General features: G+C 46.0%; 45 non-coding genes across 45 annotated transcripts; all 45 read right to left on the bottom strand.

The window, feature by feature from the left end:
- Positions 1-483: 483 nt before the first annotated feature.
- On the bottom strand, positions 484-576 carry TRNAI-UAU (transfer RNA isoleucine (anticodon UAU)). The gene is given in 2 exon segments: positions 484-519; positions 539-576. It is a non-coding gene; the product is annotated as a tRNA-Ile (tRNA).
- A 364-nt stretch (positions 577-940) lies between these two features.
- TRNAR-CCU (transfer RNA arginine (anticodon CCU)) lies at positions 941-1013 on the bottom strand. The gene has a single exon. It is a non-coding gene; the product is annotated as a tRNA-Arg (tRNA).
- A 1478-nt stretch (positions 1014-2491) lies between these two features.
- Positions 2492-2584, bottom strand: TRNAI-UAU (transfer RNA isoleucine (anticodon UAU)). The gene is given in 2 exon segments: positions 2492-2527; positions 2547-2584. It is a non-coding gene; the product is annotated as a tRNA-Ile (tRNA).
- A 365-nt stretch (positions 2585-2949) lies between these two features.
- TRNAR-CCU (transfer RNA arginine (anticodon CCU)) lies at positions 2950-3022 on the bottom strand. The gene has a single exon. It is a non-coding gene; the product is annotated as a tRNA-Arg (tRNA).
- A 710-nt stretch (positions 3023-3732) lies between these two features.
- Positions 3733-3804, bottom strand: TRNAE-CUC (transfer RNA glutamic acid (anticodon CUC)). The gene has a single exon. It is a non-coding gene; the product is annotated as a tRNA-Glu (tRNA).
- Positions 3805-4500: 696 nt separating this feature from the next.
- TRNAI-UAU (transfer RNA isoleucine (anticodon UAU)) lies at positions 4501-4593 on the bottom strand. Its single transcript is given in 2 exon segments — positions 4501-4536; positions 4556-4593. It is a non-coding gene; the product is annotated as a tRNA-Ile (tRNA).
- A 364-nt stretch (positions 4594-4957) lies between these two features.
- On the bottom strand, positions 4958-5030 carry TRNAR-CCU (transfer RNA arginine (anticodon CCU)). The gene has a single exon. It is a non-coding gene; the product is annotated as a tRNA-Arg (tRNA).
- Positions 5031-5740: 710 nt separating this feature from the next.
- Positions 5741-5812, bottom strand: TRNAE-CUC (transfer RNA glutamic acid (anticodon CUC)). The gene has a single exon. It is a non-coding gene; the product is annotated as a tRNA-Glu (tRNA).
- A 696-nt stretch (positions 5813-6508) lies between these two features.
- TRNAI-UAU (transfer RNA isoleucine (anticodon UAU)) lies at positions 6509-6601 on the bottom strand. Its single transcript is given in 2 exon segments — positions 6509-6544; positions 6564-6601. It is a non-coding gene; the product is annotated as a tRNA-Ile (tRNA).
- Positions 6602-6965: 364 nt separating this feature from the next.
- TRNAR-CCU (transfer RNA arginine (anticodon CCU)) lies at positions 6966-7038 on the bottom strand. The gene has a single exon. It is a non-coding gene; the product is annotated as a tRNA-Arg (tRNA).
- Positions 7039-7748: 710 nt separating this feature from the next.
- Positions 7749-7820, bottom strand: TRNAE-CUC (transfer RNA glutamic acid (anticodon CUC)). Its single transcript has one exon. It is a non-coding gene; the product is annotated as a tRNA-Glu (tRNA).
- Positions 7821-8273: 453 nt separating this feature from the next.
- On the bottom strand, positions 8274-8345 carry TRNAE-CUC (transfer RNA glutamic acid (anticodon CUC)). Its single transcript has one exon. It is a non-coding gene; the product is annotated as a tRNA-Glu (tRNA).
- A 171-nt stretch (positions 8346-8516) lies between these two features.
- On the bottom strand, positions 8517-8609 carry TRNAI-UAU (transfer RNA isoleucine (anticodon UAU)). The gene is given in 2 exon segments: positions 8517-8552; positions 8572-8609. It is a non-coding gene; the product is annotated as a tRNA-Ile (tRNA).
- Positions 8610-8970: 361 nt separating this feature from the next.
- Positions 8971-9043, bottom strand: TRNAR-CCU (transfer RNA arginine (anticodon CCU)). The gene has a single exon. It is a non-coding gene; the product is annotated as a tRNA-Arg (tRNA).
- Positions 9044-9753: 710 nt separating this feature from the next.
- TRNAE-CUC (transfer RNA glutamic acid (anticodon CUC)) lies at positions 9754-9825 on the bottom strand. Its single transcript has one exon. It is a non-coding gene; the product is annotated as a tRNA-Glu (tRNA).
- Positions 9826-10521: 696 nt separating this feature from the next.
- TRNAI-UAU (transfer RNA isoleucine (anticodon UAU)) lies at positions 10522-10614 on the bottom strand. Its single transcript is given in 2 exon segments — positions 10522-10557; positions 10577-10614. It is a non-coding gene; the product is annotated as a tRNA-Ile (tRNA).
- A 364-nt stretch (positions 10615-10978) lies between these two features.
- TRNAR-CCU (transfer RNA arginine (anticodon CCU)) lies at positions 10979-11051 on the bottom strand. The gene has a single exon. It is a non-coding gene; the product is annotated as a tRNA-Arg (tRNA).
- Positions 11052-11761: 710 nt separating this feature from the next.
- TRNAE-CUC (transfer RNA glutamic acid (anticodon CUC)) lies at positions 11762-11833 on the bottom strand. The gene has a single exon. It is a non-coding gene; the product is annotated as a tRNA-Glu (tRNA).
- A 696-nt stretch (positions 11834-12529) lies between these two features.
- TRNAI-UAU (transfer RNA isoleucine (anticodon UAU)) lies at positions 12530-12622 on the bottom strand. Its single transcript is given in 2 exon segments — positions 12530-12565; positions 12585-12622. It is a non-coding gene; the product is annotated as a tRNA-Ile (tRNA).
- A 364-nt stretch (positions 12623-12986) lies between these two features.
- Positions 12987-13059, bottom strand: TRNAR-CCU (transfer RNA arginine (anticodon CCU)). Its single transcript has one exon. It is a non-coding gene; the product is annotated as a tRNA-Arg (tRNA).
- A 710-nt stretch (positions 13060-13769) lies between these two features.
- On the bottom strand, positions 13770-13841 carry TRNAE-CUC (transfer RNA glutamic acid (anticodon CUC)). The gene has a single exon. It is a non-coding gene; the product is annotated as a tRNA-Glu (tRNA).
- A 453-nt stretch (positions 13842-14294) lies between these two features.
- Positions 14295-14366, bottom strand: TRNAE-CUC (transfer RNA glutamic acid (anticodon CUC)). The gene has a single exon. It is a non-coding gene; the product is annotated as a tRNA-Glu (tRNA).
- Positions 14367-14537: 171 nt separating this feature from the next.
- On the bottom strand, positions 14538-14630 carry TRNAI-UAU (transfer RNA isoleucine (anticodon UAU)). The gene is given in 2 exon segments: positions 14538-14573; positions 14593-14630. It is a non-coding gene; the product is annotated as a tRNA-Ile (tRNA).
- Positions 14631-14991: 361 nt separating this feature from the next.
- Positions 14992-15064, bottom strand: TRNAR-CCU (transfer RNA arginine (anticodon CCU)). Its single transcript has one exon. It is a non-coding gene; the product is annotated as a tRNA-Arg (tRNA).
- A 710-nt stretch (positions 15065-15774) lies between these two features.
- TRNAE-CUC (transfer RNA glutamic acid (anticodon CUC)) lies at positions 15775-15846 on the bottom strand. The gene has a single exon. It is a non-coding gene; the product is annotated as a tRNA-Glu (tRNA).
- Positions 15847-16542: 696 nt separating this feature from the next.
- Positions 16543-16635, bottom strand: TRNAI-UAU (transfer RNA isoleucine (anticodon UAU)). The gene is given in 2 exon segments: positions 16543-16578; positions 16598-16635. It is a non-coding gene; the product is annotated as a tRNA-Ile (tRNA).
- Positions 16636-16999: 364 nt separating this feature from the next.
- On the bottom strand, positions 17000-17072 carry TRNAR-CCU (transfer RNA arginine (anticodon CCU)). The gene has a single exon. It is a non-coding gene; the product is annotated as a tRNA-Arg (tRNA).
- Positions 17073-17782: 710 nt separating this feature from the next.
- On the bottom strand, positions 17783-17854 carry TRNAE-CUC (transfer RNA glutamic acid (anticodon CUC)). The gene has a single exon. It is a non-coding gene; the product is annotated as a tRNA-Glu (tRNA).
- Positions 17855-18307: 453 nt separating this feature from the next.
- TRNAE-CUC (transfer RNA glutamic acid (anticodon CUC)) lies at positions 18308-18379 on the bottom strand. Its single transcript has one exon. It is a non-coding gene; the product is annotated as a tRNA-Glu (tRNA).
- A 171-nt stretch (positions 18380-18550) lies between these two features.
- On the bottom strand, positions 18551-18643 carry TRNAI-UAU (transfer RNA isoleucine (anticodon UAU)). The gene is given in 2 exon segments: positions 18551-18586; positions 18606-18643. It is a non-coding gene; the product is annotated as a tRNA-Ile (tRNA).
- Positions 18644-19004: 361 nt separating this feature from the next.
- Positions 19005-19077, bottom strand: TRNAR-CCU (transfer RNA arginine (anticodon CCU)). Its single transcript has one exon. It is a non-coding gene; the product is annotated as a tRNA-Arg (tRNA).
- Positions 19078-19787: 710 nt separating this feature from the next.
- Positions 19788-19859, bottom strand: TRNAE-CUC (transfer RNA glutamic acid (anticodon CUC)). Its single transcript has one exon. It is a non-coding gene; the product is annotated as a tRNA-Glu (tRNA).
- Positions 19860-20555: 696 nt separating this feature from the next.
- TRNAI-UAU (transfer RNA isoleucine (anticodon UAU)) lies at positions 20556-20648 on the bottom strand. The gene is given in 2 exon segments: positions 20556-20591; positions 20611-20648. It is a non-coding gene; the product is annotated as a tRNA-Ile (tRNA).
- Positions 20649-21012: 364 nt separating this feature from the next.
- TRNAR-CCU (transfer RNA arginine (anticodon CCU)) lies at positions 21013-21085 on the bottom strand. Its single transcript has one exon. It is a non-coding gene; the product is annotated as a tRNA-Arg (tRNA).
- Positions 21086-21795: 710 nt separating this feature from the next.
- TRNAE-CUC (transfer RNA glutamic acid (anticodon CUC)) lies at positions 21796-21867 on the bottom strand. The gene has a single exon. It is a non-coding gene; the product is annotated as a tRNA-Glu (tRNA).
- A 696-nt stretch (positions 21868-22563) lies between these two features.
- Positions 22564-22656, bottom strand: TRNAI-UAU (transfer RNA isoleucine (anticodon UAU)). The gene is given in 2 exon segments: positions 22564-22599; positions 22619-22656. It is a non-coding gene; the product is annotated as a tRNA-Ile (tRNA).
- Positions 22657-23020: 364 nt separating this feature from the next.
- On the bottom strand, positions 23021-23093 carry TRNAR-CCU (transfer RNA arginine (anticodon CCU)). Its single transcript has one exon. It is a non-coding gene; the product is annotated as a tRNA-Arg (tRNA).
- A 710-nt stretch (positions 23094-23803) lies between these two features.
- On the bottom strand, positions 23804-23875 carry TRNAE-CUC (transfer RNA glutamic acid (anticodon CUC)). The gene has a single exon. It is a non-coding gene; the product is annotated as a tRNA-Glu (tRNA).
- A 453-nt stretch (positions 23876-24328) lies between these two features.
- Positions 24329-24400, bottom strand: TRNAE-CUC (transfer RNA glutamic acid (anticodon CUC)). Its single transcript has one exon. It is a non-coding gene; the product is annotated as a tRNA-Glu (tRNA).
- A 171-nt stretch (positions 24401-24571) lies between these two features.
- On the bottom strand, positions 24572-24664 carry TRNAI-UAU (transfer RNA isoleucine (anticodon UAU)). The gene is given in 2 exon segments: positions 24572-24607; positions 24627-24664. It is a non-coding gene; the product is annotated as a tRNA-Ile (tRNA).
- Positions 24665-25025: 361 nt separating this feature from the next.
- Positions 25026-25098, bottom strand: TRNAR-CCU (transfer RNA arginine (anticodon CCU)). The gene has a single exon. It is a non-coding gene; the product is annotated as a tRNA-Arg (tRNA).
- Positions 25099-25808: 710 nt separating this feature from the next.
- TRNAE-CUC (transfer RNA glutamic acid (anticodon CUC)) lies at positions 25809-25880 on the bottom strand. Its single transcript has one exon. It is a non-coding gene; the product is annotated as a tRNA-Glu (tRNA).
- Positions 25881-26333: 453 nt separating this feature from the next.
- TRNAE-CUC (transfer RNA glutamic acid (anticodon CUC)) lies at positions 26334-26405 on the bottom strand. The gene has a single exon. It is a non-coding gene; the product is annotated as a tRNA-Glu (tRNA).
- A 171-nt stretch (positions 26406-26576) lies between these two features.
- Positions 26577-26669, bottom strand: TRNAI-UAU (transfer RNA isoleucine (anticodon UAU)). The gene is given in 2 exon segments: positions 26577-26612; positions 26632-26669. It is a non-coding gene; the product is annotated as a tRNA-Ile (tRNA).
- A 365-nt stretch (positions 26670-27034) lies between these two features.
- TRNAR-CCU (transfer RNA arginine (anticodon CCU)) lies at positions 27035-27107 on the bottom strand. Its single transcript has one exon. It is a non-coding gene; the product is annotated as a tRNA-Arg (tRNA).
- Between the last annotated feature and the right edge of the window lie 366 nt (positions 27108-27473).

The raw sequence follows: 27473 nt of genomic DNA, 5'->3' as shown, positions 1-27473 counted from the left end.
TTAAAGATTAGCACCATTTATGCTTTTTGCCAAACTTTTGGCACCATGCCAAATGAGAGAGACTCCTTGAAGATTGTAAAATTCCTTGTTCCAATATTAATCTCTCAGGATTAAAACTTGAAATCAGATGCGCAGACTTTTCAACTTGTTAGAAAAGCTCGCGGGACCATTCGGACCAACTTCTCTGCTCCTCTCCATGTAAACATTTCTCCTCATCTTTGCTGTACTTTATTAAAAACATTCCCTGACCGGGAATCGAACCCGGGCCGCGGCGGTGAGAGCGCCGAATCCCAGCCACTAGACCACCAGAGAATCGCTGTTGGTTGGTTTGGAACCATGAACTCTCCCAGCAGTTCTTAACCGCGGTCAGTGCTTCATTAAGCCGTGTTAACGTCTACTAATGAAAATATTGGAGAAAATATATTCCTGCACATTATCCCTTAAAAAAATCTTTCAAATAAAACTTGAAAGCTTAAAGTGAAGTGCTCCAGGTGAGGCTTGAACTCACAACCTCGGCATTGCTCAACAAATACTGCCTTATAAGTACCGCGCGCTAACCGATTGCGCCACTGGAGCTTCGTGCTGGTGTCAGCTTACACTCGGTTTTCTTGTTTTCTCACTTGCAACCTTAACGCTCCTCTGTGGGACAGCGAAAATTGATGAAAAGGCTTCTTGCACATTAAGAAAGGTAGCTTGACCAAAGTTCGCTTGAAGCCTTTTCAGTCCACAAGCCAATTGTCTGTTTTTTCTTTCAAAATAGGCGTGTGGAAAGCTTTGTGATTCCCATGCAAGCTTGTAGAGCCATGCTTAAAGGGGTGGTTTTGGGACATGGATTTCGAGTGGAATTGATTCCTGGCGGAAAAAAAAAACCTTGCCTACTGCCAGATGTCTTGCCAATGGCATTACACTGGGCCGAAACGGTCACTTGCTCAATTGAGAGCACCCCAGATGGGACTCGAACCCACAATCCCTGGCTTAGGAGGCCAGTGCCTTATCCATTAGGCCACTGGGGCATGTGGTAGCAGCACTGGCTGGTTTTGGTGGCTGCAAACTAGGTTCAGAGAGCCCTCATTATGACTCTAGTTTGTTGCCCGACATACGAGATCGACTGATCGCTCTGGGCTAAAACAGTCAATTAGAAAAAAAAACAACCAAGCAAACACTACTTTTGGAATGTCTTTTGAAAAGAGCCCCAAAAATTGGACGTTCCTCTGGAAAATCACCTCTTTGGCACCTGCTTGATTTGCCTGGTTGACTTCTACTGGGAGTGCTACTGAGCATGTGCAAGACGTTTGCATACTAAGACTTCCTGGTTTTCAATAGACGCTTCAAGGTGAGCACGTCAAGGAGGCGCAGGTCTCATTTTCAAAGTCCAATAACCAAAGAACGCATGCAGCAAATACGTTTGGAGTCCAGGCAAAACGGACCCTAACGTGCACTAAAATATCAATCTGCAATTTGGGGGACTGGACTGAAGGACTCTTGTTTTCTCCCAGACTGAGCTTCCAATTGTGCTTCCTGTCACGGTGTCATAACTTGCACTCTGACAACAGTGCAAACACCACTCTTGTGATGCTCTTTTCAACTTCCTGTCCCAAGCCTGGAACCAGATGTGCAGCCTTCTCAAATTGTTATAAAAGCTTGCGGGGCCATTCGGACCAACTTCTCTGCTCCTCTTTATGTAAACATTTCTCCTCATCTTTGTTGTGCTTTATTAAAAACCTTCCCTGACCGGGAATCAAACCCGGGCCGCGGCGGTGAGAGCGCCGAATCCTAGCCACTAGACCACCAGGGAATCGCTGGCGAGTGCTCTGAAGCCATGAGCTCTCCCAGCAGTTCTTAACCGCGATCAGTCCTTCATTGAGCCGTGTTCACGTCTACTACTGATAAGGTGGGAGACAATATATCCTTGCACATTATCCCTTAAAAATCTTTCAAATAACTTCCACACCACAGATGTTGAGGCTCACTAAGTCTTTCATCCAGTGGCGGGGATTTTGGTCTCGTTTTAAAGATTAGCACCATTTATGCTTTTTGCCAAACTTTTGGCACCATGCCAAATGAGAGAGACTCCTTGAAGATTGTAAAATTCCTTGTTCCAATATTAATCTCTCAGGATTAAAACTTGAAATCAGATACGCAGACTTTTCAACTTGTTAGAAAAGCTCGCGGGACCATTCGGACCAACTTCTCTGCTCCTCTCCATGTAAACATTTCTCCTCATCTTTGCTGTACTTTATTAAAAACATTCCCTGACCGGGAATCGAACCCGGGCCGCGGCGGCGAGAGCGCCGAATCCTAGCCACTAGACCACCAGGGAATCGCTGTCGGTTGCTTTGGAACCATGAACTCTCCCAGCAGTTCTTAACCGCGGTCAGTGCTTCATTAAGCCGTGTTAACGTCTACTAATGAAAATATTGGAGAAAATATATTCCTGCACATTATCCCTTAAAAAAATCTTTCAAATAAAACTTGAAAGCTTAAAGGGAAGTGCTCCAGGTGAGGCTTGAACTCACAACCTCGGCATTGCTCAACAAATACTGCCTTATAAGTACCGCGCGCTAACCGATTGCGCCACTGGAGCGTTGTGCTGGTGTCAGCTTACACTCGGTTTTCTTGTTTTCTCACTTGCAACCTTAACGCTCCTCTGTGGGACAGCGAAAATTGATGAAAAGGCTTCTTGCACATTAAGAAAGGTAGCTTGACCAAAGTTCGCTTGAAGCCTTTTCAGTCCACAAGCCAATTGTCTGTTTTTTCTTTCAAAATAGGCGTGTGGAAAGCTTTGTGATTCCCATGCAAGCTTGTAGAGCCATGCTTAAAGGGGTGGTTTTGGGACATGGATTTCGAGTGGAATTGATTCCTGGCGGAAAAAAAAAAACCTTGCCTACCGCCAGATGTCTTGCCAATGGAATTACACTGGGCCGAAACGGTCACTTGCTCAATTGAGAGCACCCCAGATGGGACTCGAACCCACAATCCCTGGCTTAGGAGGCCAGTGCCTTATCCATTAGGCCACTGGGGCATGTAGTAGCAGCACTGGCTGGTTTTGGTGGCTGCAAACTAGGTTCAGAGAGCCCTCATTATGACTCTAGTTTGTTGCCCGACATACGAGATCGACTGATCGCTCTGGGCTAAAACAGTCAATTAGAAAAAAAAACAACCAAGCAAACACTACTTTTGGAATGTCTTTTGAAAAGAGCCCCAAAAATTGGACGTTCCTCTGGAAAATCACCTCTTTGGCACCTGCTTGATTTGCCTGGTTGACTTCTACTGGGAGTGCTACTGAGCATGTGCAAGACGTTTGCATACTAAGACTTCCTGGTTTTCAATAGACGCTTCAAGGTGAGCACGTCAAGGAGGCGCAGGTCTCATTTTCAAAGTCCAATAACCAAAGAACGCATGCAGCAAATACGTTTGGAGTCCAGGCAAAACGGACCCTAACGTGCACTAAAATATCAATCTGCAATTTGGGGGACTGGACTGAAGGACTCTTGTTTTCTCCCAGACTGAGCTTCCAATTGTGCTTCCTGTCACGGTGTCATAACTTGCACTCTGACAACAGTGCAAACACCACTCTTGTGATGCTCTTTTCAACTTCCTGTCCCAAGCCTGGAACCAGATGTGCAGCCTTCTCAAATTGTTATAAAAGCTTGCGGGGCCATTCGGACCAACTTCTCTGCTCCTCTTTATGTAAACATTTCTCCTCATCTTTGTTGTGCTTTATTAAAAACCTTCCCTGACCGGGAATCGAACCCGGGCCGCGGCGGTGAGAGCGCCGAATCCTAGCCACTAGACCACCAGGGAATCGCTGGCGAGTGCTCTGAAGCCATGAGCTCTCCCAGCAGTTCTTAACCGCGATCAGTCCTTCATTGAGCCGTGTTCACGTCTACTACTGATAAGGTGGGAGACAATATATCCTTGCACATTATCCCTTAAAAATCTTTCAAATAACTTCCACACCACAGATGTTGAGGCTCACTAAGTCTTTCATCCAGTGGCGGGGATTTTGGTCTCGTTTTAAAGATTAGCACCATTTATGCTTTTTGCCAAACTTTTGGCACCATGCCAAATGAGAGAGACTCCTTGAAGATTGTAAAATTCCTTGTTCCAATATTAATCTCTCAGGATTAAAACTTGAAATCAGATGCGCAGACTTTTCAACTTGTTAGAAAAGCTCGCGGGACCATTCGGACCAACTTCTCTGCTCCTCTCCATGTAAACATTTCTCCTCATCTTTGCTGTACTTTATTAAAAACGTTCCCTGACCGGGAATCGAACCCGGGCCGCGGCGGTGAGAGCGCCAAATCCTAGCCACTAGACCACCAGGGAATCGCTGTTGGTTGGTTTGGAACCATGAACTCTCCCAGCAGTTCTTAACCGCGGTCAGTGCTTCATTAAGCCGTGTTAACGTCTACTAATGAAAATATTGGAGAAAATATATTCCTGCACATTATCCCTTAAAAAAATCTTTCAAATAAAACTTGAAAGCTTAAAGGGAAGTGCTCCAGGTGAGGCTTGAACTCACAACCTCGGCATTGCTCAACAAATACTGCCTTATAAGTACCGCGCGCTAACCGATTGCGCCACTGGAGCTTTGTGCTGGTTTCACCTTACACTCGGTTTTCTTGTTTTGTCACTTGCAAACTTAACGCTCCTCTGTGGGACAGCGAAAATTGATGAAAAGGCTTCTTGCACATTAAGAAAGGTAGCTTGACCAAAGTTCGCTTGAAGCCTTTTCAGTCCACAAGCCAATTGTCTGTTTTTTCTTTCAAAATAGGCGTGTGGAAAGCTTTGTGATTCCCATGCAAGCTTGTAGAGCCATGCTTAAAGGGGTGGTTTTGGGACATGGGTTTCGAGTGGAATTGATTCCTGGCGGAAAAAAAAAACCTTGCCTACCGGCAGATGTCTTGCCAATGGCATTACACTGGGCCGAAACGGTCACTTGCTCAATTGAGAGCACCCCAGATGGGACTCGAACCCACAATCCCTGGCTTAGGAGGCCAGTGCCTTATCCATTAGGCCACTGGGGCATGTGGTAGCAGCACTGGCTGGTTTTGGTGGCTGCAAACTAGGTTCAGAGAGCCCTCATTATGACTCTAGTTTGTTGCCCGACATACGAGATCGACTGATCGCTCTGGGCTAAAACAGTCAATTAGAAAAAAAAACAACCAAGCAAACACTACTTTTGGAATGTCTTTTGAAAAGAGCCCCAAAAATTGGACGTTCCTCTGGAAAATCACCTCTTTGGCACCTGCTTGATTTGCCTGGTTGACTTCTACTGGGAGTGCTACTGAGCATGTGCAAGACGTTTGCATACTAAGACTTCCTGGTTTTCAATAGACGCTTCAAGGTGAGCACGTCAAGGAGGCGCAGGTCTCATTTTCAAAGTCCAATAACCAAAGAACGCATGCAGCAAATACGTTTGGAGTCCAGGCAAAACGGACCCTAACGTGCACTAAAATATCAATCTGCAATTTGGGGGACTGGACTGAAGGACTCTTGTTTTCTCCCAGACTGAGCTTCCAATTGTGCTTCCTGTCACGGTGTCATAACTTGCACTCTGACAACAGTGCAAACACCACTCTTGTGATGCTCTTTTCAACTTCCTGTCCCAAGCCTGGAACCAGATGTGCAGCCTTCTCAAATTGTTATAAAAGCTTGCGGGGCCATTCGGACCAACTTCTCTGCTCCTCTTTATGTAAACATTTCTCCTCATCTTTGTTGTGCTTTATTAAAAACCTTCCCTGACCGGGAATCGAACCCGGGCCGCGGCGGTGAGAGCGCCGAATCCTAGCCACTAGACCACCAGGGAATCGCTGGCGAGTGCTCTGAAGCCATGAGCTCTCCCAGCAGTTCTTAACCGCGATCAGTCCTTCATTGAGCCGTGTTCACGTCTACTACTGATAAGGTGGGAGACAATATATCCTTGCACATTATCCCTTAAAAATCTTTCAAATAACTTCCACACCACAGATGTTGAGGCTCACTAAGTCTTTCATCCAGTGGCGGGGATTTTGGTCTCGTTTTAAAGATTAGCACCATTTATGCTTTTTGCCAAACTTTTGGCACCATGCCAAATGAGAGAGACTCCTTGAAGATTGTAAAATTCCTTGTTCCAATATTAATCTCTCAGGATTAAAACTTGAAATCAGATGCGCAGACTTTTCAACTTGTTAGAAAAGCTCGCGGGACCATTCGGACCAACTTCTCTGCTCCTCTCCATGTAAACATTTCTCCTCATCTTTGCTGTACTTTATTAAAAACGTTCCCTGACCGGGAATCGAACCCGGGCCGCGGCGGTGAGAGCGCCAAATCCTAGCCACTAGACCACCAGGGAATCGCTGTTGGTTGGTTTGGAACCATGAACTCTCCCAGCAGTTCTTAACCGCGGTCAGTGCTTCATTAAGCCGTGTTAACGTCTACTAATGAAAATATTGGAGAAAATATATTCCTGCACATTATCCCTTAAAAAAATCTTTCAAATAAAACTTGAAAGCTTAAAGGGAAGTGCTCCAGGTGAGGCTTGAACTCACAACCTCGGCATTGCTCAACAAATACTGCCTTATAAGTACCGCGCGCTAACCGATTGCGCCACTGGAGCTTTGTGCTGGTTTCACCTTACACTCGGTTTTCTTGTTTTGTCACTTGCAAACTTAACGCTCCTCTGTGGGACAGCGAAAATTGATGAAAAGGCTTCTTGCACATTAAGAAAGGTAGCTTGACCAAAGTTCGCTTGAAGCCTTTTCAGTCCACAAGCCAATTGTCTGTTTTTTCTTTCAAAATAGGCGTGTGGAAAGCTTTGTGATTCCCATGCAAGCTTGTAGAGCCATGCTTAAAGGGGTGGTTTTGGGACATGGGTTTCGAGTGGAATTGATTCCTGGCGGAAAAAAAAAACCTTGCCTACCGGCAGATGTCTTGCCAATGGCATTACACTGGGCCGAAACGGTCACTTGCTCAATTGAGAGCACCCCAGATGGGACTCGAACCCACAATCCCTGGCTTAGGAGGCCAGTGCCTTATCCATTAGGCCACTGGGGCATGTGGTAGCAGCACTGGCTGGTTTTGGTGGCTGCAAACTAGGTTCAGAGAGCCCTCATTATGACTCTAGTTTGTTGCCCGACATACGAGATCGACTGATCGCTCTGGGCTAAAACAGTCAATTAGAAAAAAAAACAACCAAGCAAACACTACTTTTGGAATGTCTTTTGAAAAGAGCCCCAAAAATTGGACGTTCCTCTGGAAAATCACCTCTTTGGCACCTGCTTGATTTGCCTGGTTGACTTCTACTGGGAGTGCTACTGAGCATGTGCAAGACGTTTGCATACTAAGACTTCCTGGTTTTCAATAGACGCTTCAAGGTGAGCACGTCAAGGAGGCGCAGGTCTCATTTTCAAAGTCCAATAACCAAAGAACGCATGCAGCAAATACGTTTGGAGTCCAGGCAAAACGGACCCTAACGTGCACTAAAATATCAATCTGCAATTTGGGGGACTGGACTGAAGGACTCTTGTTTTCTCCCAGACTGAGCTTCCAATTGTGCTTCCTGTCACGGTGTCATAACTTGCACTCTGACAACAGTGCAAACACCACTCTTGTGATGCTCTTTTCAACTTCCTGTCCCAAGCCTGGAACCAGATGTGCAGCCTTCTCAAATTGTTATAAAAGCTTGCGGGGCCATTCGGACCAACTTCTCTGCTCCTCTTTATGTAAACATTTCTCCTCATCTTTGTTGTGCTTTATTAAAAACCTTCCCTGACCGGGAATCGAACCCGGGCCGCGGCGGTGAGAGCGCCGAATCCTAGCCACTAGACCACCAGGGAATCGCTGGCGAGTGCTCTGAAGCCATGAGCTCTCCCAGCAGTTCTTAGCCGCGATCAGTCCTTCATTGAGCCGTGTTCACATCTACTACTGATAAGATGGGAGACAATATATCCTTGCACATTATCCCTTAAAAATCTTTCAAATAACTTCCACACCACAGATGTTGAGGCTCACTAAGTCTTTCATCCAGTGGCGGGGATTTTGGTCTCGTTTTAAAGATTAGCACCATTTATGCTTTTTGCCAAACTTTTGGCACCATGCCAAATGAGAGAGACTCCTTGAAGATTGTAAAATTCCTTGTTCCAATATTAATCTCTCAGGATTAAAACTTGAAATCAGATACGCAGACTTTTCAACTTGTTAGAAAAGCTCGCGGGACCATTCGGACCAACTTCTCTGCTCCTCTCCATGTAAACATTTCTCCTCATCTTTGCTGTACTTTATTAAAACCATTCCCTGACCGGGAATCGAACCCGGGCCGCGGCGGTGAGAGCGCCGAATCCTAGCCACTAGACCACCAGGGAATCGCTGTTGGTTGGTTTGGAACCATGAACTCTCCCAGCAGTTCTTAACCGCGGTCAGTGCTTCATTAAGCCGTGTTAACGTCTACTAATGAAAATATTGGAGAAAATATATTCCTGCACATTATCCCTTAAAAAAATCTTTCAAATAAAACTTGAAAGCTTAAAGGGAAGTGCTCCAGGTGAGGCTTGAACTCACAACCTTGGCATTGCTCAACAAATACTGCCTTATAAGTACCGCGCGCTAACCGATTGCGCCACTGGAGCTTCGTGCTGGTGTCAGCTTACACTCGGTTTTCTTGTTTTCTCACTTGCAACCTTAACGCTCCTCTGTGGGACAGCGAAAATTGATGAAAAGGCTTCTTGCACCGAAAGGTAGCTTGACCAAAGTTCGCTTGAAGCCTTTTCAGTCCACAAGCCAATTGTCTGTTTTTTCTTTCAAAATAGGCGTGTGGAAAGCTTTGTGATTCCCATGCAAGCTTGTAGAGCCATGCTTAAAGGGGTGGTTTTGGGACATGGATTTCGAGTGGAATTGATTCCTGGCGGAAAAAAAAAAACCTTGCCTACCGCCAGATGTCTTGCCAATGGCATTACACTGGGCTGAAACGGTCACTTGCTCAATTGAGAGCACCCCAGATGGGACTCGAACCCACAATCCCTGGCTTAGGAGGCCAGTGCCTTATCCATTAGGCCACTGGGGCATGTGGTAGCAGCACTGGCTGGTTTTGGTGGCTGCAAACTAGGTTCAGAGAGCCCTCATTATGACTCTAGTTTGTTGCCCGACATACGAGATCGACTGATCGCTCTGGGCTAAAACAGTCAATTAGAAAAAAAAACAACCAAGCAAACACTACTTTTGGAATGTCTTTTGAAAAGAGCCCCAAAAATTGGACGTTCCTCTGGAAAATCACCTCTTTGGCACCTGCTTGATTTGCCTGGTTGACTTCTACTGGGAGTGCTACTGAGCATGTGCAAGACGTTTGCATACTAAGACTTCCTGGTTTTCAATAGACGCTTCAAGGTGAGCACGTCAAGGAGGCGCAGGTCTCATTTTCAAAGTCCAATAACCAAAGAACGCATGCAGCAAATACGTTTGGAGTCCAGGCAAAACGGACCCTAACGTGCACTAAAATATCAATCTGCAATTTGGGGGACTGGACTGAAGGACTCTTGTTTTCTCCCAGACTGAGCTTCCAATTGTGCTTCCTGTCACGGTGTCATAACTTGCACTCTGACAACAGTGCAAACACCACTCTTGTGATGCTCTTTTCAACTTCCTGTCCCAAGCCTGGAACCAGATGTGCAGCCTTCTCAAATTGTTATAAAAGCTTGCGGGGCCATTCGGACCAACTTCTCTGCTCCTCTTTATGTAAACATTTCTCCTCATCTTTGTTGTGCTTTATTAAAAACCTTCCCTGACCGGGAATCGAACCCGGGCCGCGGCGGTGAGAGCGCCGAATCCTAGCCACTAGACCACCAGGGAATCGCTGGCGAGTGCTCTGAAGCCATGAGCTCTCCCAGCAGTTCTTAACCGCGATCAGTCCTTCATTGAGCCGTGTTCACGTCTACTACTGATAAGGTGGGAGACAATATATCCTTGCACATTATCCCTTAAAAATCTTTCAAATAACTTCCACACCACAGATGTTGAGGCTCACTAAGTCTTTCATCCAGTGGCGGGGATTTTGGTCTCGTTTTAAAGATTAGCACCATTTATGCTTTTTGCCAAACTTTTGGCACCATGCCAAATGAGAGAGACTCCTTGAAGATTGTAAAATTCCTTGTTCCAATATTAATCTCTCAGGATTAAAACTTGAAATCAGATGCGCAGACTTTTCAACTTGTTAGAAAAGCTCGCGGGACCATTCGGACCAACTTCTCTGCTCCTCTCCATGTAAACATTTCTCCTCATCTTTGCTGTACTTTATTAAAAACGTTCCCTGACCGGGAATCGAACCCGGGCCGCGGCGGTGAGAGCGCCAAATCCTAGCCACTAGACCACCAGGGAATCGCTGTTGGTTGGTTTGGAACCATGAACTCTCCCAGCAGTTCTTAACCGCGGTCAGTGCTTCATTAAGCCGTGTTAACGTCTACTAATGAAAATATTGGAGAAAATATATTCCTGCACATTATCCCTTAAAAAAATCTTTCAAATAAAACTTGAAAGCTTAAAGGGAAGTGCTCCAGGTGAGGCTTGAACTCACAACCTCGGCATTGCTCAACAAATACTGCCTTATAAGTACCGCGCGCTAACCGATTGCGCCACTGGAGCTTTGTGCTGGTTTCACCTTACACTCGGTTTTCTTGTTTTGTCACTTGCAAACTTAACGCTCCTCTGTGGGACAGCGAAAATTGATGAAAAGGCTTCTTGCACATTAAGAAAGGTAGCTTGACCAAAGTTCGCTTGAAGCCTTTTCAGTCCACAAGCCAATTGTCTGTTTTTTCTTTCAAAATAGGCGTGTGGAAAGCTTTGTGATTCCCATGCAAGCTTGTAGAGCCATGCTTAAAGGGGTGGTTTTGGGACATGGGTTTCGAGTGGAATTGATTCCTGGCGGAAAAAAAAAACCTTGCCTACCGGCAGATGTCTTGCCAATGGCATTACACTGGGCCGAAACGGTCACTTGCTCAATTGAGAGCACCCCAGATGGGACTCGAACCCACAATCCCTGGCTTAGGAGGCCAGTGCCTTATCCATTAGGCCACTGGGGCATGTGGTAGCAGCACTGGCTGGTTTTGGTGGCTGCAAACTAGGTTCAGAGAGCCCTCATTATGACTCTAGTTTGTTGCCCGACATACGAGATCGACTGATCGCTCTGGGCTAAAACAGTCAATTAGAAAAAAAAACAACCAAGCAAACACTACTTTTGGAATGTCTTTTGAAAAGAGCCCCAAAAATTGGACGTTCCTCTGGAAAATCACCTCTTTGGCACCTGCTTGATTTGCCTGGTTGACTTCTACTGGGAGTGCTACTGAGCATGTGCAAGACGTTTGCATACTAAGACTTCCTGGTTTTCAATAGACGCTTCAAGGTGAGCACGTCAAGGAGGCGCAGGTCTCATTTTCAAAGTCCAATAACCAAAGAACGCATGCAGCAAATACGTTTGGAGTCCAGGCAAAACGGACCCTAACGTGCACTAAAATATCAATCTGCAATTTGGGGGACTGGACTGAAGGACTCTTGTTTTCTCCCAGACTGAGCTTCCAATTGTGCTTCCTGTCACGGTGTCATAACTTGCACTCTGACAACAGTGCAAACACCACTCTTGTGATGCTCTTTTCAACTTCCTGTCCCAAGCCTGGAACCAGATGTGCAGCCTTCTCAAATTGTTATAAAAGCTTGCGGGGCCATTCGGACCAACTTCTCTGCTCCTCTTTATGTAAACATTTCTCCTCATCTTTGTTGTGCTTTATTAAAAACCTTCCCTGACCGGGAATCGAACCCGGGCCGCGGCGGTGAGAGCGCCGAATCCTAGCCACTAGACCACCAGGGAATCGCTGGCGAGTGCTCTGAAGCCATGAGCTCTCCCAGCAGTTCTTAACCGCGATCAGTCCTTCATTGAGCCGTGTTCACGTCTACTACTGATAAGGTGGGAGACAATATATCCTTGCACATTATCCCTTAAAAATCTTTCAAATAACTTCCACACCACAGATGTTGAGGCTCACTAAGTCTTTCATCCAGTGGCGGGGATTTTGGTCTCGTTTTAAAGATTAGCACCATTTATGCTTTTTGCCAAACTTTTGGCACCATGCCAAATGAGAGAGACTCCTTGAAGATTGTAAAATTCCTTGTTCCAATATTAATCTCTCAGGATTAAAACTTGAAATCAGATGCGCAGACTTTTCAACTTGTTAGAAAAGCTCGCGGGACCATTCGGACCAACTTCTCTGCTCCTCTCCATGTAAACATTTCTCCTCATCTTTGCTGTACTTTATTAAAAACGTTCCCTGACCGGGAATCGAACCCGGGCCGCGGCGGTGAGAGCGCCAAATCCTAGCCACTAGACCACCAGGGAATCGCTGTTGGTTGGTTTGGAACCATGAACTCTCCCAGCAGTTCTTAACCGCGGTCAGTGCTTCATTAAGCCGTGTTAACGTCTACTAATGAAAATATTGGAGAAAATATATTCCTGCACATTATCCCTTAAAAAAATCTTTCAAATAAAACTTGAAAGCTTAAAGGGAAGTGCTCCAGGTGAGGCTTGAACTCACAACCTCGGCATTGCTCAACAAATACTGCCTTATAAGTACCGCGCGCTAACCGATTGCGCCACTGGAGCTTTGTGCTGGTTTCACCTTACACTCGGTTTTCTTGTTTTGTCACTTGCAAACTTAACGCTCCTCTGTGGGACAGCGAAAATTGATGAAAAGGCTTCTTGCACATTAAGAAAGGTAGCTTGACCAAAGTTCGCTTGAAGCCTTTTCAGTCCACAAGCCAATTGTCTGTTTTTTCTTTCAAAATAGGCGTGTGGAAAGCTTTGTGATTCCCATGCAAGCTTGTAGAGCCATGCTTAAAGGGGTGGTTTTGGGACATGGGTTTCGAGTGGAATTGATTCCTGGCGGAAAAAAAAAACCTTGCCTACCGGCAGATGTCTTGCCAATGGCATTACACTGGGCCGAAACGGTCACTTGCTCAATTGAGAGCACCCCAGATGGGACTCGAACCCACAATCCCTGGCTTAGGAGGCCAGTGCCTTATCCATTAGGCCACTGGGGCATGTGGTAGCAGCACTGGCTGGTTTTGGTGGCTGCAAACTAGGTTCAGAGAGCCCTCATTATGACTCTAGTTTGTTGCCCGACATACGAGATCGACTGATCGCTCTGGGCTAAAACAGTCAATTAGAAAAAAAAACAACCAAGCAAACACTACTTTTGGAATGTCTTTTGAAAAGAGCCCCAAAAATTGGACGTTCCTCTGGAAAATCACCTCTTTGGCACCTGCTTGATTTGCCTGGTTGACTTCTACTGGGAGTGCTACTGAGCATGTGCAAGACGTTTGCATACTAAGACTTCCTGGTTTTCAATAGACGCTTCAAGGTGAGCACGTCAAGGAGGCGCAGGTCTCATTTTCAAAGTCCAATAACCAAAGAACGCATGCAGCAAATACGTTTGGAGTCCAGGCAAAACGGACCCTAACGTGCACTAAAATATCAATCTGCAATTTGGGGGACTGGACTGAAGGACTCTTGTTTTCTCCCAGACTGAGCTTCCAATTGTGCTTCCTGTCACGGTGTCATAACTTGCACTCTGACAACAGTGCAAACACCACTCTTGTGATGCTCTTTTCAACTTCCTGTCCCAAGCCTGGAACCAGATGTGCAGCCTTCTCAAATTGTTATAAAAGCTTGCGGGGCCATTCGGACCAACTTCTCTGCTCCTCTTTATGTAAACATTTCTCCTCATCTTTGTTGTGCTTTATTAAAAACCTTCCCTGACCGGGAATCGAACCCGGGCCGCGGCGGTGAGAGCGCCGAATCCTAGCCACTAGACCACCAGGGAATCGCTGGCGAGTGCTCTGAAGCCATGAGCTCTCCCAGCAGTTCTTAGCCGCGATCAGTCCTTCATTGAGCCGTGTTCACATCTACTACTGATAAGATGGGAGACAATATATCCTTGCACATTATCCCTTAAAAATCTTTCAAATAACTTCCACACCACAGATGTTGAGGCTCACTAAGTCTTTCATCCAGTGGCGGGGATTTTGGTCTCGTTTTAAAGATTAGCACCATTTATGCTTTTTGCCAAACTTTTGGCACCATGCCAAATGAGAGAGACTCCTTGAAGATTGTAAAATTCCTTGTTCCAATATTAATCTCTCAGGATTAAAACTTGAAATCAGATACGCAGACTTTTCAACTTGTTAGAAAAGCTCGCGGGACCATTCGGACCAACTTCTCTGCTCCTCTCCATGTAAACATTTCTCCTCATCTTTGCTGTACTTTATTAAAACCATTCCCTGACCGGGAATCGAACCCGGGCCGCGGCGGTGAGAGCGCCGAATCCTAGCCACTAGACCACCAGGGAATCGCTGTTGGTTGGTTTGGAACCATGAACTCTCCCAGCAGTTCTTAACCGCGGTCAGTGCTTCATTAAGCCGTGTTAACGTCTACTAATGAAAATATTGGAGAAAATATATTCCTGCACATTATCCCTTAAAAAAATCTTTCAAATAAAACTTGAAAGCTTAAAGGGAAGTGCTCCAGGTGAGGCTTGAACTCACAACCTTGGCATTGCTCAACAAATACTGCCTTATAAGTACCGCGCGCTAACCGATTGCGCCACTGGAGCTTCGTGCTGGTGTCAGCTTACACTCGGTTTTCTTGTTTTCTCACTTGCAACCTTAACGCTCCTCTGTGGGACAGCGAAAATTGATGAAAAGGCTTCTTGCACCGAAAGGTAGCTTGACCAAAGTTCGCTTGAAGCCTTTTCAGTCCACAAGCCAATTGTCTGTTTTTTCTTTCAAAATAGGCGTGTGGAAAGCTTTGTGATTCCCATGCAAGCTTGTAGAGCCATGCTTAAAGGGGTGGTTTTGGGACATGGATTTCGAGTGGAATTGATTCCTGGCGGAAAAAAAAAAACCTTGCCTACCGCCAGATGTCTTGCCAATGGCATTACACTGGGCCGAAACGGTCACTTGCTCAATTGAGAGCACCCCAGATGGGACTCGAACCCACAATCCCTGGCTTAGGAGGCCAGTGCCTTATCCATTAGGCCACTGGGGCATGTGGTAGCAGCACTGGCTGGTTTTGGTGGCTGCAAACTAGGTTCAGAGAGCCCTCATTATGACTCTAGTTTGTTGCCCGACATACGAGATCGACTGATCGCTCTGGGCTAAAACAGTCAATTAGAAAAAAAAACAACCAAGCAAACACTACTTTTGGAATGTCTTTTGAAAAGAGCCCCAAAAATTGGACGTTCCTCTGGAAAATCACCTCTTTGGCACCTGCTTGATTTGCCTGGTTGACTTCTACTGGGAGTGCTACTGAGCATGTGCAAGACGTTTGCATACTAAGACTTCCTGGTTTTCAATAGACGCTTCAAGGTGAGCACGTCAAGGAGGCGCAGGTCTCATTTTCAAAGTCCAATAACCAAAGAACGCATGCAGCAAATACGTTTGGAGTCCAGGCAAAACGGACCCTAACGTGCACTAAAATATCAATCTGCAATTTGGGGGACTGGACTGAAGGACTCTTGTTTTCTCCCAGACTGAGCTTCCAATTGTGCTTCCTGTCACGGTGTCATAACTTGCACTCTGACAACAGTGCAAACACCACTCTTGTGATGCTCTTTTCAACTTCCTGTCCCAAGCCTGGAACCAGATGTGCAGCCTTCTCAAATTGTTATAAAAGCTTGCGGGGCCATTCGGACCAACTTCTCTGCTCCTCTTTATGTAAACATTTCTCCTCATCTTTGTTGTGCTTTATTAAAAACCTTCCCTGACCGGGAATCGAACCCGGGCCGCGGCGGTGAGAGCGCCGAATCCTAGCCACTAGACCACCAGGGAATCGCTGGCGAGTGCTCTGAAGCCATGAGCTCTCCCAGCAGTTCTTAACCGCGATCAGTCCTTCATTGAGCCGTGTTCACGTCTACTACTGATAAGGTGGGAGACAATATATCCTTGCACATTATCCCTTAAAAATCTTTCAAATAACTTCCACACCACAGATGTTGAGGCTCACTAAGTCTTTCATCCAGTGGCGGGGATTTTGGTCTCGTTTTAAAGATTAGCACCATTTATGCTTTTTGCCAAACTTTTGGCACCATGCCAAATGAGAGAGACTCCTTGAAGATTGTAAAATTCCTTGTTCCAATATTAATCTCTCAGGATTAAAACTTGAAATCAGATGCGCAGACTTTTCAACTTGTTAGAAAAGCTCGCGGGACCATTCGGACCAACTTCTCTGCTCCTCTCCATGTAAACATTTCTCCTCATCTTTGCTGTACTTTATTAAAAACGTTCCCTGACCGGGAATCGAACCCGGGCCGCGGCGGTGAGAGCGCCAAATCCTAGCCACTAGACCACCAGGGAATCGCTGTTGGTTGGTTTGGAACCATGAACTCTCCCAGCAGTTCTTAACCGCGGTCAGTGCTTCATTAAGCCGTGTTAACGTCTACTAATGAAAATATTGGAGAAAATATATTCCTGCACATTATCCCTTAAAAAAATCTTTCAAATAAAACTTGAAAGCTTAAAGGGAAGTGCTCCAGGTGAGGCTTGAACTCACAACCTCGGCATTGCTCAACAAATACTGCCTTATAAGTACCGCGCGCTAACCGATTGCGCCACTGGAGCTTCGTGCTGGTGTCACCTTACACTCGGTTTTCTTGTTTTCTCACTTGCAACCTTAACGCTCCTCTGTGGGACAGCGAAAATTGATGAAAAGGCTTCTTGCACATTAAGAAAGGTAGCTTGACCAAAGTTCGCTTGAAGCCTTTTCAGTCCACAAGCCAATTGTCTGTTTTTTCTTTCAAAATAGGCGTGTGGAAAGCTTTGTGATTCCCATGCAAGCTTGTAGAGCCATGCTTAAAGGGGTGGTTTTGGGACATGGGTTTCGAGTGGAATTGATTCCTGGCGGAAAAAAAAAACCTTGCCTACCGGCAGATGTCTTGCCAATGGCATTACACTGGGCCGAAACGGTCACTTGCTCAATTGAGAGCACCCCAGATGGGACTCGAACCCACAATCCCTGGCTTAGGAGGCCAGTGCCTTATCCATTAGGCCACTGGGGCATGTGGTAGCAGCATTGGCTGGTTTTGGTGGCTGCAAACTAGGTTCAGAGAGCCCTCATTATGACTCTAGTTTGTTGCCCGACATACGAGATCGACTGATCGCTCTGGGCTAAAACAGTCAATTAGAAAAAAAAACAACCAAGCAAACACTACTTTTGGAATGTCTTTTGAAAAGAGCCCCAAAAATTGGACGTTCCTCTGGAAAATCACCTCTTTGGCACCTGCTTGATTTGCCTGGTTGACTTCTACTGGGAGTGCTACTGAGCATGTGCAAGACGTTTGCATACTAAGACTTCCTGGTTTTCAATAGACGCTTCAAGGTGAGCACGTCAAGGAGGCGCAGGTCTCATTTTCAAAGTCCAATAACCAAAGAACGCATGCAGCAAATACGTTTGGAGTCCAGGCAAAACGGACCCTAACGTGCACTAAAATATCAATCTGCAATTTGGGGGACTGGACTGAAGGACTCTTGTTTTCTCCCAGACTGAGCTTCCAATTGTGCTTCCTGTCACGGTGTCATAACTTGCACTCTGACAACAGTGCAAACACCACTCTTGTGATGCTCTTTTCAACTTCCTGTCCCAAGCCTGGAACCAGATGTGCAGCCTTCTCAAATTGTTATAAAAGCTTGCGGGGCCATTCGGACCAACTTCTCTGCTCCTCTTTATGTAAACATTTCTCCTCATCTTTGTTGTGCTTTATTAAAAACCTTCCCTGACCGGGAATCGAACCCGGGCCGCGGCGGTGAGAGCGCCGAATCCTAGCCACTAGACCACCAGGGAATCGCTGGCGAGTGCTCTGAAGCCATGAGCTCTCCCAGCAGTTCTTAACCGCGATCAGTCCTTCATTGAGCCGTGTTCACGTCTACTACTGATAAGGTGGGAGACAATATATCCTTGCACATTATCCCTTAAAAATGTTTCAAATAACTTCCACACCACAGATGTTGAGGCTCACTAAGTCTTTCATCCAGTGGCGGGGATTTTGGTCTCGTTTTAAAGATTAGCACCATTTATGCTTTTTGCCAAACTTTTGGCACCATGCCAAATGAGAGAGACTCCTTGAAGATTGTAAAATTCCTTGTTCCAATATTAATCTCTCAGGATTAAAACTTGAAATCAGATGCGCAGACTTTTCAACTTGTTAGAAAAGCTCGCGGGACCATTCGGACCAACTTCTCTGCTCCTCTCCATGTAAACATTTCTCCTCATCTTTGCTGTACTTTATTAAAACCATTCCCTGACCGGGAATCGAACCCGGGCCGCGGCGGTGAGAGCGCCGAATCCTAGCCACTAGACCACCAGGGAATCGCTGTTGGTTGGTTTGGAACCATGAACTCTCCCAGCAGTTCTTAACCGCGGTCAGTGCTTCATTAAGCCGTGTTAACGTCTACTAATGAAAATATTGGAGAAAATATATTCCTGCACATTATCCCTTAAAAAAATCTTTCAAATAAAACTTGAAAGCTTAAAGGGAAGTGCTCCAGGTGAGGCTTGAACTCACAACCTCGGCATTGCTCAACAAATACTGCCTTATAAGTACCGCGCGCTAACCGATTGCGCCACTGGAGCTTCGTGCTGGTGTCAGCTTACACTCGGTTTTCTTGTTTTCTCACTTGCAACCTTAACGCTCCTCTGTGGGACAGCGAAAATTGATGAAAAGGCTTCTTGCACCGAAAGGTAGCTTGACCAAAGTTCGCTTGAAGCCTTTTCAGTCCACAAGCCAATTGTCTGTTTTTTCTTTCAAAATAGGCGTGTGGAAAGCTTTGTGATTCCCATGCAAGCTTGTAGAGCCATGCTTAAAGGGGTGGTTTTGGGACATGGATTTCGAGTGGAATTGATTCCTGGCGGAAAAAAAAAAACCTTGCCTACCGCCAGATGTCTTGCCAATGGCATTACACTGGGCCGAAACGGTCACTTGCTCAATTGAGAGCACCCCAGATGGGACTTGAACCCACAATCCCTGGCTTAGGAGGACAGTGCCTTATCCATTAGGCCACTGGGGCATGTGGTAGCAGCACTGGCTGGTTTTGGTGGCTGCAAACTAGGTTCAGAGAGCCCTCATTATGACTCTAGTTTGTTGCCCGACATACGAGATCGACTGATCGCTCTGGGCTAAAACAGTCAATTAGAAAAAAAAACAACCAAGCAAACACTACTTTTGGAATGTCTTTTGAAAAGAGCCCCAAAAATTGGACGTTCCTCTGGAAAATCACCTCTTTGGCACCTGCTTGATTTGCCTGGTTGACTTCTACTGGGAGTGCTACTGAGCATGTGCAAGACGTTTGCATACTAAGACTTCCTGGTTTTCAATAGACGCTTCAAGGTGAGCACGTCAAGGAGGCGCAGGTCTCATTTTCAAAGTCCAATAACCAAAGAACGCATGCAGCAAATACGTTTGGAGTCCAGGCAAAACGGACCCTAACGTGCACTAAAATATCAATCTGCAATTTGGGGGACTGGACTGAAGGACTCTTGTTTTCTCCCAGACTGAGCTTCCAATTGTGCTTCCTGTCACGGTGTCATAACTTGCACTCTGACAACAGTGCAAACACCACTCTTGTGATGCTCTTTTCAACTTCCTGTCCCAAGCCTGGAACCAGATGTGCAGCCTTCTCAAATTGTTATAAAAGCTTGCGGGGCCATTCGGACCAACTTCTCTGCTCCTCTTTATGTAAACATTTCTCCTCATCTTTGTTGTGCTTTATTAAAAACCTTCCCTGACCGGGAATCGAACCCGGGCCGCGGCGGTGAGAGCGCCGAATCCTAGCCACTAGACCACCAGGGAATCGCTGGCGAGTGCTCTGAAGCCATGAGCTCTCCCAGCAGTTCTTAACCGCGATCAGTCCTTCATTGAGCCGTGTTCACGTCTACTACTGATAAGGTGGGAGACAATATATCCTTGCACATTATCCCTTAAAAATCTTTCAAATAACTTCCACACCACAGATGTTGAGGCTCACTAAGTCTTTCATCCAGTGGCGGGGATTTTGGTCTCGTTTTAAAGATTAGCACCATTTATGCTTTTTGCCAAACTTTTGGCACCATGCCAAATGAGAGAGACTCCTTGAAGATTGTAAAATTCCTTGTTCCAATATTAATCTCTCAGGATTAAAACTTGAAATCAGATGCGCAGACTTTTCAACTTGTTAGAAAAGCTCGCGGGACCATTCGGACCAACTTCTCTGCTCCTCTCCATGTAAACATTTCTCCTCATCTTTGCTGTACTTTATTAAAAACGTTCCCTGACCGGGAATCGAACCCGGGCCGCGGCGGTGAGAGCGCCAAATCCTAGCCACTAGACCACCAGGGAATCGCTGTTGGTTGGTTTGGAACCATGAACTCTCCCAGCAGTTCTTAACCGCGGTCAGTGCTTCATTAAGCCGTGTTAACGTCTACTAATGAAAATATTGGAGAAAATATATTCCTGCACATTATCCCTTAAAAAAATCTTTCAAATAAAACTTGAAAGCTTAAAGGGAAGTGCTCCAGGTGAGGCTTGAACTCACAACCTCGGCATTGCTCAACAAATACTGCCTTATAAGTACCGCGCGCTAACCGATTGCGCCACTGGAGCTTTGTGCTGGTTTCACCTTACACTCGGTTTTCTTGTTTTGTCACTTGCAAACTTAACGCTCCTCTGTGGGACAGCGAAAATTGATGAAAAGGCTTCTTGCACATTAAGAAAGGTAGCTTGACCAAAGTTCGCTTGAAGCCTTTTCAGTCCACAAGCCAATTGTCTGTTTTTTCTTTCAAAATAGGCGTGTGGAAAGCTTTGTGATTCCCATGCAAGCTTGTAGAGCCATGCTTAAAGGGGTGGTTTTGGGACATGGGTTTCGAGTGGAATTGATTCCTGGCGGAAAAAAAAAACCTTGCCTACCGGCAGATGTCTTGCCAATGGCATTACACTGGGCCGAAACGGTCACTTGCTCAATTGAGAGCACCCCAGATGGGACTCGAACCCACAATCCCTGGCTTAGGAGGCCAGTGCCTTATCCATTAGGCCACTGGGGCATGTGGTAGCAGCACTGGCTGGTTTTGGTGGCTGCAAACTAGGTTCAGAGAGCCCTCATTATGACTCTAGTTTGTTGCCCGACATACGAGATCGACTGATCGCTCTGGGCTAAAACAGTCAATTAGAAAAAAAAACAACCAAGCAAACACTACTTTTGGAATGTCTTTTGAAAAGAGCCCCAAAAATTGGACGTTCCTCTGGAAAATCACCTCTTTGGCACCTGCTTGATTTGCCTGGTTGACTTCTACTGGGAGTGCTACTGAGCATGTGCAAGACGTTTGCATACTAAGACTTCCTGGTTTTCAATAGACGCTTCAAGGTGAGCACGTCAAGGAGGCGCAGGTCTCATTTTCAAAGTCCAATAACCAAAGAACGCATGCAGCAAATACGTTTGGAGTCCAGGCAAAACGGACCCTAACGTGCACTAAAATATCAATCTGCAATTTGGGGGACTGGACTGAAGGACTCTTGTTTTCTCCCAGACTGAGCTTCCAATTGTGCTTCCTGTCACGGTGTCATAACTTGCACTCTGACAACAGTGCAAACACCACTCTTGTGATGCTCTTTTCAACTTCCTGTCCCAAGCCTGGAACCAGATGTGCAGCCTTCTCAAATTGTTATAAAAGCTTGCGGGGCCATTCGGACCAACTTCTCTGCTCCTCTTTATGTAAACATTTCTCCTCATCTTTGTTGTGCTTTATTAAAAACCTTCCCTGACCGGGAATCGAACCCGGGCCGCGGCGGTGAGAGCGCCGAATCCTAGCCACTAGACCACCAGGGAATCGCTGGCGAGTGCTCTGAAGCCATGAGCTCTCCCAGCAGTTCTTAACCGCGATCAGTCCTTCATTGAGCCGTGTTCACGTCTACTACTGATAAGGTGGGAGACAATATATCCTTGCACATTATCCCTTAAAAATCTTTCAAATAACTTCCACACCACAGATGTTGAGGCTCACTAAGTCTTTCATCCAGTGGCGGGGATTTTGGTCTCGTTTTAAAGATTAGCACCATTTATGCTTTTTGCCAAACTTTTGGCACCATGCCAAATGAGAGAGACTCCTTGAAGATTGTAAAATTCCTTGTTCCAATATTAATCTCTCAGGATTAAAACTTGAAATCAGATGCGCAGACTTTTCAACTTGTTAGAAAAGCTCGCGGGACCATTCGGACCAACTTCTCTGCTCCTCTCCATGTAAACATTTCTCCTCATCTTTGCTGTACTTTATTAAAAACGTTCCCTGACCGGGAATCGAACCCGGGCCGCGGCGGTGAGAGCGCCAAATCCTAGCCACTAGACCACCAGGGAATCGCTGTTGGTTGGTTTGGAACCATGAACTCTCCCAGCAGTTCTTAACCGCGGTCAGTGCTTCATTAAGCCGTGTTAACGTCTACTAATGAAAATATTGGAGAAAATATATTCCTGCACATTATCCCTTAAAAAAATCTTTCAAATAAAACTTGAAAGCTTAAAGGGAAGTGCTCCAGGTGAGGCTTGAACTCACAACCTCGGCATTGCTCAACAAATACTGCCTTATAAGTACCGCGCGCTAACCGATTGCGCCACTGGAGCTTTGTGCTGGTTTCACCTTACACTCGGTTTTCTTGTTTTGTCACTTGCAAACTTAACGCTCCTCTGTGGGACAGCGAAAATTGATGAAAAGGCTTCTTGCACATTAAGAAAGGTAGCTTGACCAAAGTTCGCTTGAAGCCTTTTCAGTCCACAAGCCAATTGTCTGTTTTTTCTTTCAAAATAGGCGTGTGGAAAGCTTTGTGATTCCCATGCAAGCTTGTAGAGCCATGCTTAAAGGGGTGGTTTTGGGACATGGGTTTCGAGTGGAATTGATTCCTGGCGGAAAAAAAAAACCTTGCCTACCGGCAGATGTCTTGCCAATGGCATTACACTGGGCCGAAACGGTCACTTGCTCAATTGAGAGCACCCCAGATGGGACTCGAACCCACAATCCCTGGCTTAGGAGGCCAGTGCCTTATCCATTAGGCCACTGGGGCATGTGGTAGCAGCACTGGCTGGTTTTGGTGGCTGCAAACTAGGTTCAGAGAGCCCTCATTATGACTCTAGTTTGTTGCCCGACATACGAGATCGACTGATCGCTCTGGGCTAAAACAGTCAATTAGAAAAAAAAACAACCAAGCAAACACTACTTTTGGAATGTCTTTTGAAAAGAGCCCCAAAAATTGGACGTTCCTCTGGAAAATCACCTCTTTGGCACCTGCTTGATTTGCCTGGTTGACTTCTACTGGGAGTGCTACTGAGCATGTGCAAGACGTTTGCATACTAAGACTTCCTGGTTTTCAATAGACGCTTCAAGGTGAGCACGTCAAGGAGGCGCAGGTCTCATTTTCAAAGTCCAATAACCAAAGAACGCATGCAGCAAATACGTTTGGAGTCCAGGCAAAACGGACCCTAACGTGCACTAAAATATCAATCTGCAATTTGGGGGACTGGACTGAAGGACTCTTGTTTTCTCCCAGACTGAGCTTCCAATTGTGCTTCCTGTCACGGTGTCATAACTTGCACTCTGACAACAGTGCAAACACCACTCTTGTGATGCTCTTTTCAACTTCCTGTCCCAAGCCTGGAACCAGATGTGCAGCCTTCTCAAATTGTTATAAAAGCTTGCGGGGCCATTCGGACCAACTTCTCTGCTCCTCTTTATGTAAACATTTCTCCTCATCTTTGTTGTGCTTTATTAAAAACCTTCCCTGACCGGGAATCGAACCCGGGCCGCGGCGGTGAGAGCGCCGAATCCTAGCCACTAGACCACCAGGGAATCGCTGGCGAGTGCTCTGAAGCCATGAGCTCTCCCAGCAGTTCTTAGCCGCGATCAGTCCTTCATTGAGCCGTGTTCACATCTACTACTGATAAGATGGGAGACAATATATCCTTGCACATTATCCCTTAAAAATCTTTCAAATAACTTCCACACCACAGATGTTGAGGCTCACTAAGTCTTTCATCCAGTGGCGGGGATTTTGGTCTCGTTTTAAAGATTAGCACCATTTATGCTTTTTGCCAAACTTTTGGCACCATGCCAAATGAGAGAGACTCCTTGAAGATTGTAAAATTCCTTGTTCCAATATTAATCTCTCAGGATTAAAACTTGAAATCAGATACGCAGACTTTTCAACTTGTTAGAAAAGCTCGCGGGACCATTCGGACCAACTTCTCTGCTCCTCTCCATGTAAACATTTCTCCTCATCTTTGCTGTACTTTATTAAAACCATTCCCTGACCGGGAATCGAACCCGGGCCGCGGCGGTGAGAGCGCCGAATCCTAGCCACTAGACCACCAGGGAATCGCTGTTGGTTGGTTTGGAACCATGAACTCTCCCAGCAGTTCTTAACCGCGGTCAGTGCTTCATTAAGCCGTGTTAACGTCTACTAATGAAAATATTGGAGAAAATATATTCCTGCACATTATCCCTTAAAAAAATCTTTCAAATAAAACTTGAAAGCTTAAAGGGAAGTGCTCCAGGTGAGGCTTGAACTCACAACCTTGGCATTGCTCAACAAATACTGCCTTATAAGTACCGCGCGCTAACCGATTGCGCCACTGGAGCTTCGTGCTGGTGTCAGCTTACACTCGGTTTTCTTGTTTTCTCACTTGCAACCTTAACGCTCCTCTGTGGGACAGCGAAAATTGATGAAAAGGCTTCTTGCACCGAAAGGTAGCTTGACCAAAGTTCGCTTGAAGCCTTTTCAGTCCACAAGCCAATTGTCTGTTTTTTCTTTCAAAATAGGCGTGTGGAAAGCTTTGTGATTCCCATGCAAGCTTGTAGAGCCATGCTTAAAGGGGTGGTTTTGGGACATGGATTTCGAGTGGAATTGATTCCTGGCGGAAAAAAAAAAACCTTGCCTACCGCCAGATGTCTTGCCAATGGCATTACACTGGGCCGAAACGGTCACTTGCTCAATTGAGAGCACCCCAGATGGGACTCGAACCCACAATCCCTGGCTTAGGAGGCCAGTGCCTTATCCATTAGGCCACTGGGGCATGTGGTAGCAGCACTGGCTGGTTTTGGTGGCTGCAAACTAGGTTCAGAGAGCCCTCATTATGACTCTAGTTTGTTGCCCGACATACGAGATCGACTGATCGCTCTGGGCTAAAACAGTCAATTAGAAAAAAAAACAACCAAGCAAACACTACTTTTGGAATGTCTTTTGAAAAGAGCCCCAAAAATTGGACGTTCCTCTGGAAAATCACCTCTTTGGCACCTGCTTGATTTGCCTGGTTGACTTCTACTGGGAGTGCTACTGAGCATGTGCAAGACGTTTGCATACTAAGACTTCCTGGTTTTCAATAGACGCTTCAAGGTGAGCACGTCAAGGAGGCGCAGGTCTCATTTTCAAAGTCCAATAACCAAAGAACGCATGCAGCAAATACGTTTGGAGTCCAGGCAAAACGGACCCTAACGTGCACTAAAATATCAATCTGCAATTTGGGGGACTGGACTGAAGGACTCTTGTTTTCTCCCAGACTGAGCTTCCAATTGTGCTTCCTGTCACGGTGTCATAACTTGCACTCTGACAACAGTGCAAACACCACTCTTGTGATGCTCTTTTCAACTTCCTGTCCCAAGCCTGGAACCAGATGTGCAGCCTTCTCAAATTGTTATAAAAGCTTGCGGGGCCATTCGGACCAACTTCTCTGCTCCTCTTTATGTAAACATTTCTCCTCATCTTTGTTGTGCTTTATTAAAAACCTTCCCTGACCGGGAATCGAACCCGGGCCGCGGCGGTGAGAGCGCCGAATCCTAGCCACTAGACCACCAGGGAATCGCTGGCGAGTGCTCTGAAGCCATGAGCTCTCCCAGCAGTTCTTAACCGCGATCAGTCCTTAATTGAGCCGTGTTCACGTCTACTACTGATAAGGTGGGAGACAATATATCCTTGCACATTATCCCTTAAAAATGTTTCAAATAACTTCCACACCACAGATGTTGAGGCTCACTAAGTCTTTCATCCAGTGGCGGGGATTTTGGTCTCGTTTTAAAGATTAGCACCATTTATGCTTTTTGCCAAACTTTTGGCACCATGCCAAATGAGAGAGACTCCTTGAAGATTGTAAAATTCCTTGTTCCAATATTAATCTCTCAGGATTAAAACTTGAAATCAGATACGCAGACTTTTCAACTTGTTAGAAAAGCTCGCGGGACCATTCGGACCAACTTCTCTGCTCCTCTCCATGTAAACATTTCTCCTCATCTTTGCTGTACTTTATTAAAAACATTCCCTGACCGGGAATCGAACCCGGGCCGCGGCGGTGAGAGCGCCGAATCCTAGCCACTAGACCACCAGGGAATCGCTGTTGGTTGGTTTGGAACCATGAACTCTCCCAGCAGTTCTTAACCGCGGTCAGTGCTTCATTAAGCCGTGTTAACGTCTACTAATGAAAATATTGGAGAAAATATATTCCTGCACATTATCCCTTAAAAAAATCTTTCAAATAAAACTTGAAAGCTTAAAGGGAAGTGCTCCAGGTGAGGCTTGAACTCACAACCTCGGCATTGCTCAACAAATACTGCCTTATAAGTACCGCGCGCTAACCGATTGCGCCACTGGAGCGTCGTGCTGGTGTCAGCTTACACTCGGTTTTCTTGTTTTCTCACTTGCAACCTTAACGCTCCTCTGTGGGACAGCGAAAATTGATGAAAAGGCTTCTTGCACATTAAGAAAGGTAGCTTGACCAAAGTTCGCTTGAAGCCTTTTCAGTCCACAAGCCAATTGTCTGTTTTTTCTTTCAAAATAGGCGTGTGGAAAGCTTTGTGATTCCCATGCAAGCTTGTAGAGCCATGCTTAAAGGGGTGGTTTTGGGACATGGATTTCGAGTGGAATTGATTCCTGGCGGAAAAAAAAAAACCTTGCCTACCGCCAGATGTCTTGCCAATGGAATTACACTGGGCCGAAACGGTCACTTGCTCAATTGAGAGCACCCCAGATGGGACTCGAACCCACAATCCCTGGCTTAGGAGGCCAGTGCCTTATCCATTAGGCCACTGGGGCATGTAGCAGCAGCACTGGCTGGTTTTGGTGGCTGCAAACTAGGTTCAGAGAGCCCTCATTATGACTCTAGTTTGTTGCCCGACATACGAGATCGACTGATCGCTCTGGGCTAAAACAGTCAATTAGAAAAAAAAACAACCAAGCAAACACTACTTTTGGAATGTCTTTTGAAAAGAGCCCCAAAAATTGGACGTTCCTCTGGAAAATCACCTCTTTGGCACCTGCTTGATTTGCCTGGTTGACTTCTACTGGGAGTGCTACTGAGCATGTGCAAGACGTTTGCATACTAAGACTTCCTGGTTTTCAATAGACGCTTCAAGGTGAGCACGTCAAGGAGGCGCAGGTCTCATTTTCAAAGTCCAATAA

The sequence above is a fragment of the Spea bombifrons genome, chromosome 4, assembly GCF_027358695.1.
Source record: "Spea bombifrons isolate aSpeBom1 chromosome 4, aSpeBom1.2.pri, whole genome shotgun sequence".
In the NCBI taxonomy this organism is placed as follows: domain Eukaryota; kingdom Metazoa; phylum Chordata; class Amphibia; order Anura; family Pelobatidae; genus Spea; species Spea bombifrons.
The sequence above is the reverse complement of the archived record's forward strand: the minus strand, read 5'-3'. Positions and strand labels throughout refer to the sequence as shown.